The sequence below is a fragment of the Esox lucius genome, chromosome 23 (assembly GCF_011004845.1).
Source record: "Esox lucius isolate fEsoLuc1 chromosome 23, fEsoLuc1.pri, whole genome shotgun sequence".
NCBI lineage: Eukaryota > Metazoa > Chordata > Actinopteri > Esociformes > Esocidae > Esox > Esox lucius.
This window is the reverse complement of record NC_047591.1, coordinates 2,867,381-2,873,820: the sequence shown is the minus strand read 5'-3', so window position 1 is coordinate 2,873,820 and position 6,440 is coordinate 2,867,381. Positions and strand designations below refer to the sequence as shown.

The window sequence follows — 6,440 nt, the reverse complement described above, 5'->3', positions numbered from 1 at the left end:
CAATTTGATCATTACATTTTATATATGTTAAAAAGCTAATCATGCTGTGGTTCCCAACCCTTTTCAGTTACTGTACCACCGACAGAATTTATTTCGGCTTGGAGAACCCCTGGAGTACCCCATGTTAATTTCACTACTAAGCCTATGGTGTCCTGAGTGTTTTCAAGTACCTCCTGTGGAGAGGCCAAGTGCCCCCACCGCTGATTTAAATCAACTTACATTATTTATTGAATACATTTTAAGACCTATAGTATTTTACAGTTGTTATTCTAATGTTGTTATAGTAGGGGAGATGGACAAGTGATTTGGAAATTAGGTATGATTAGGCCATGATAATGTTACCCTTATTATTAAGATAACTGCCATGGGAAAGTTAGCAGCCCATCCAAAAAAACAGGACCCTATGCAGGGTAACCACTGCAACCCTGAAGTTAGTTAAATATTGTGAGATTTTGTCAGGGCAATGTCACCCTCAGGGAAACATGAGCTTATCATCTGGAGCAATAGCCAGCCATAGCATACATTCATTCGATAAATGGTAATTAACACCTGGGAAACTTCTAGACTCACCAACAAAGTGGACAGGTATGAGAAAAACTCTCTGTTCACTCCTGAGAAAGAAAGACAAAACCTAGGTCCTGAGGAGTTAAACTCAGAGCAGAGGAGAGGGAATTCGGAATGACATCCATCTCCAGTTATTGCTCTTGACATTTGGGCAGCGCCTTAGCGCACATGCGCAGTGCACGCCGTACTTCGGGCTAGTCGGGGCGGACGTATGCGGCAGAGAGAATGAATAATAAAGTGTGTCAAACCTGACCTACGCGTTCACTTCATTTTAGACATCCCGTTACTTGACACATTTCACCCCGCCTCATACCTCTCCCCCTTCTCACCTCCCACTCTCCAAAGCCGCGGCGTAGAGGGACATTCTCTAACAAATGTGGGTTAAACTTCGGAATAAAAAGTGCCTCCGCGTTGCGCTTTGCTCCTGTGCTATTTTACATAACTGTGAAGTAATAGGTCTAGGCCTATCTGTTGAACTGCGAAAACGAATAAGTCAGTAACGAACATCAGATTTTTGACAGTTAATGAAGCACATAGTGTATGCCCCAGCCTGTCGCCCTTAGGGAAAAGCACCTGGAACTGAATGCGCACGCAGGGTTAGAGACATTACAGCAGTCCCTGTTGTTGAGATTAGCCTACAATTTCACTTGGTATCTACCCTACTATTAAGGATATTTAAGTCCCTTGAGTTTTAACCCGCCTCCAATAGGTGACTTTTTTTTGTTTTAGACAGTGCCCCTCAACAAATTGACTACTCCTCCCCTCTCTGTCCCCTGCTTTTTGTAATTTGCTCTCGCGTGTCTTGTTTGTGTCTGTGAAGCCGCCCGATGACCAGAGCAGACAGGGATCTCACCTTGTCCTTGATAGACAGACAGACGATAGATTGAGAGAAGAGAGAAAAATAGAGCTACAGATAAATTACGCGAACACTGCGACGGACCCGACCTCCTTCACCTCACGAGGAAGATATCATCATCATCACTTATCACCGGTAAGTGACCGCGAGCAGATCGAACTTTAAACATGACAATGTTATTACATTATGGCTATTGCATTTCAAGGGGGACTGCTTGTGCTACACCCCTGTTGTGGTTACGCCGTTTACAGACAGTACTTGCCGCTCGTGTTGTTGTAATAAGCGGTTTTCTCTCCCCGTTAGTGATTCTCGATTGTTTAAAGCCGTTTGGGATTAGAATGACATCCTTCCAATCCTCAGCTCCTGAACGCTGCCAGTTGATCAACTCTGTAGTGGCTATGCACGTTTTTGAATCAGTAGCCTATACACTCCAGTCATAGAAACAGCTCCTTCAAGCGTACCTTGGTTCTATTAATTTAATTGATCTTCTATTTTGAAACAGATTTATATTTCCAAATAGATACTTAACTTATAAATTAAGTAAAGTACGAAATAACTTAATTTATAACTTGATAAATAGGCAATACAAGCAGGCAACCAGGTGAAAACTTTTCCCTTTGAGTTTTATTGAACCGTTTAATAGTGAATTAAGCACGATTTGAGTTTGGTGTGTTACTTTGATTGACCTAACAACATGCTATTTCAAAGTTTTATAAAAGTAAATAGTTTGATCAAATCAAGTTTATAATATACTATATCTGATTTTAGGCTAGAAACTGTGTGCTTCAAATCCTTAGTGCTGATTGGCTAAAAACCATAGTGTATGTGACTTTAATCATGAATGCTGGTTGGCTGATAGACGTGGTATATGAGTCCTTATATACACTGTGGTTTGAATCCTGAATACTGACTGGCTAATAGCCATTGTATATGAGACTATACAAGGGGTATGATATCACATCACAATTTACCGCACCTATTGAGTTGATAACCAGTTGATAAGTGGTGTAAGGCATCTCTGGTGTTTGTGATATATTGCCAATATACCATGGCTAAGCACTGTATCCAGATGCATCATGCCTAAGAACAGCTCTTTTTAGTTGTATATTGGCCTTATACCACACCCCCTTTTGCCTTACATGTACTATGGACGTTTTCCTAATTGTGTTGGTAACAGAATTAGGTCACATCGATAAGTCACATTAGGGTATAGACAGATATAGTGAAGTATCATCATACCTATAAACCATTGCAGCCAAATTTGAAAGGTGCTTTTTGCATTATTTCACCATATATTCTTTCCACAGGGGATTTTTAGATCTACTTTAAATAAGGTTTATGTTTCATGTAGGCTTAAATCACATCTGTGTTGATAACTGTGTAAATATCTATAGGACAAGGTGAATTTGATCAATATCTATGCCCATATTTAGACAACATTTGTTTTGTAGAGTTAACTGATGCAAATATAGTTGACAAACTACGGCTTGTCCTCACGTAATATATACCAGTATCAAGACGCCGAGGCGGGGTAAATCATAACAAAACACAGACCTTATTTGAAGCGGATCTGAAAATAACCTATGGAAAAAATGAATAGTGAAAAACGCCACAGAGCCCCTTTCAGATTTTTCTGCAAGGTGTTATGGGGATTATTATGCATGAGCTATTTCACTCAGTTGGGGTATATGACCAATACACCATGGTAAAGAAATGTATTTAGGCAATCCACATTTTGTTGGTATCACCTTTTACCCATGACCTCGGCACAGTCATGCTAAAAAAAGGCTTTTTTTTTAACTAAAGTTTCTACAATTGATTTACCTTCTATTTACCATAGTCACTTGCTCTAAACGCTAGCCTATCTGCCGCCCGCTAGACTAACACCCCGTATACCATATTCCTTAATAATACATCCATATTATGCTAAATGTATTTAGCATTTTAATAGACCTAGGATTGTTGTATCTTGTCCTTTGAATTTTTCGCTCCAAACAGGCAGGATCTTTCTCTCCAGCAAGTGAGTAGGATTGTTTCAGCAATGAAAGACATCACCCTCACCACCCACCACGTTTTTTGTTTCTCGTCTTCATCCTCTTATTGTCTCCTAGTCTCTTTCTCCTAAAAATGCCCTAAGAACTTTGGAGTGTCCAGTCAGAGTATGTGTGTGAGTGTGTTTGTCCCGGTCTGTCCACTCAGATGATTATCACCACAGCATTGCGTCCTGTATTTCTTCAGTTTGGTTGCTCTTGGTGTCTGATCTGGGTATATATGGTTGTCTGATATCTGTATTAAGAGCTGTGTGACGCTGTTGCACTGTCCCCTTGTTTACGAACTCTCTGAGGAATCTGTGACACTGGCCATAAAAGTCATAGTTCTTTCACTAGTGAGAGTTAGTGTTCTGTTACAGACTGTTTTATTTAACTGTGTGTGTATATATATATATATATACCATAGTAAGGAACAGAAGTGTACTGTAGACTACACAGACAGCCATATATGTATATATATATATATATATATATATATATATATATATATATATATATATATATATATATATATATATATATATACATATATGGCTGTTTGTGTAGTCTACAGTACACTTCTGTTCCTTACTATGGTGACTGAGCTGTTATTAAGCAGTAAGGCACCAGACGTTGTGGGATATGGCTTGATATAAAGTGCGTAGATACAGCCTTTTGCTGGGATATATTGGCAGTATACTAAAATGCCCAGAAACTATTGGTTTACATAACATTATAAACTAATAGTTTTTAGTTTTCATTGATGTGGTATATTCTCTTATAAACCAGGTGTTTTGAATTCTGAATGCTGATTGGCTAATAGCCGTAGTATATGAAACCGTATTCAACAGTTAAGAAATCACATCTCTGCTCCAATTCCGTTGATAACCAGTTTATAAGAGCACTAAGACGTATTGGGGGTTTGTGATATATATGGCTAATATGTGATATATATGGCTAATAATATGACTAAGAGCTGTGTCTAGGCACTCCACAATGCGTCACGCCTTAGCTGGGATATATTGACCATACACCTCACCCTCTCATGCCTTATTGCTTGCATGTACACAACTATCTGCCAATCAGTGTTTGAACTACCTGATTTATAACTTGTGATATGAACTGTGAAGTGTGATATTCAGGTGTCCTGGCATGCTTTCAGATGATAATCGAGTTTGAGTTCCTGGATCAGGTTTTCTTCAAAGACTTGCTTTGTTTATCCTTACCTTAATCCTGACCAGTCTGCCAGTCCCTGCTGATGAGAAGCATACTCATAGCATGATGTTCCCACCACCATGTTTTACTGGTTTCTGACATCTCCAAAGACAGCTTGTTGGCTTCTGCAGTATTTCTCAAATTCAAAACTGATATTTATCCATAAAAATGCATATGACATGTAGCACAATTGATTAGGGTTCCCCAATTTTGTATTTTCACTGTGAAAGAACATTTGTCTTTCCACATAGTTTATCTTAGCAAGTTCTATCAAATTGCAGTAGCGGGGAATCAGCAATGTAACACTCTGATGCTGCGCTGACCCTAGTTTGACCCTGCTCTCTCTGAGAGATTTGCGTGCATAGAGACAGTCCAAAAATATATTCAAGCGATTTATTAACGCAGACAAATCTTAGATATTTGGCGTTATTCCCCTTTAAATCAATAACACAACAAAATGTGGAGAAAGTGAAGGGGTCTGAATACTTTCTGGAAGATCAGAAGTGCAGTATTCAGTATTAGGACAGAGGCACATTGTTTTTCTTTCTCTGGACTGAAGTACTTTTGATTTTAAATTATACATTGATGATGGGATTAAAGTTCAAACGGTTAGCTTCAATATTAGGGTATTTTCTCCATACTTGATGAACCATTTCCACTGGTACATTAAGATTAAGAAAGAAAGCACTGGTTAACTCAGCATTGGCAATTGACCTGGTAGACTAAGGCATGTCTCTACACTGGATGACCAAATAATGTTCACCATAATAAACAAAGAAATAACAAAAACACTCACTGACTTCATGTAATGATCAAGACTTCATCAGCCGAACTACAGGCTGGACTGACTGAAAGGTGCAAAAAACAAGTAGCCTCAAAAACAGGATGGCTTAAAAAACACCTCAAAAAATCTTACAGAGTTCTGTAAAAAGGTATTGTGGATAGATGAGAAAAATATTAACATGTACCAGAGTGATGGCAAGAGGAAAGTGTGAAGAGAAAAAAAAGCAACTGGCCTACCCACATGTTTGTGAAATAAAGTGGAGATTGTTTTTGGGCATATATGGCTGCCACTGAAACTGGTTCTGTTGTCTTTATTGGTGAATTACTTAGGTTGAATTGTAAAGTGATAAAGTGTATAGAAATATATTTTCTGCTCAGATACAACCAAATGCCTCAAAGGTCATTTGGTTGTATCACTGCCTAGACAGCACCATACCTTTTAGCTGGACAATGACCTCAAACATCGGTAAAGCCATCTCACCAGGGAAGACGCCCAGTGTCTTGTGATGGGTTGCAGACTTTCATTGAAACCAAAATAGTTTTATCCAAGTGCTAAATATTTTGTTAATTGTTAATTTATCAAATAAATGTTGGTCCCCAGAAATGGGGGGAATGTTTAAAAAGGGCTGTAACTCCAACATGGTTAACTTTTTATGAAGATAAATAACTTGAAATTAAAATAACAGTCTGCACTTTAACCTCTTATTCAATGTTTAATAAAATCCAATGTGCTGAAGTACAGAGCCAGAAAAACAAAACTTGTTTCACTATCTAAGTACTTATGGGAATTGGATGCATGAACTACGTACTTTTTTAATATGATGGACAAGAGACAAATTAGGAGAATAGGAGACAGGGCCTGAACCTCTGGCCTCCCCGGGTCACATACTTGTTTCTTGACAGCCGGACCATGGGACCTGCTTAACTTATTGTTCCAATATAAATCACACAGTTTATAAAATATTATATTTTCCCTTCTGACATTTCCTTAC

The 6,440-nt window shown here is 38.5% G+C and overlaps 1 protein-coding gene across 1 annotated transcript in view; it reads left to right on the top strand.

The window, feature by feature from the left end:
• Nucleotides 1–1,362: 1,362 nt before the first annotated feature.
• sox5 (SRY-box transcription factor 5) overlaps nucleotides 1,363–6,440 on the top strand; it is a 243,323-nt gene continuing 238,245 nt past the window's right edge. The window contains exon 1 of the mRNA XM_010886837.5: nucleotides 1,363–1,555. The gene's annotated coding sequence lies outside the window, so the exon portion shown is untranslated. The remainder of the gene's footprint in view (nucleotides 1,556–6,440) is intronic.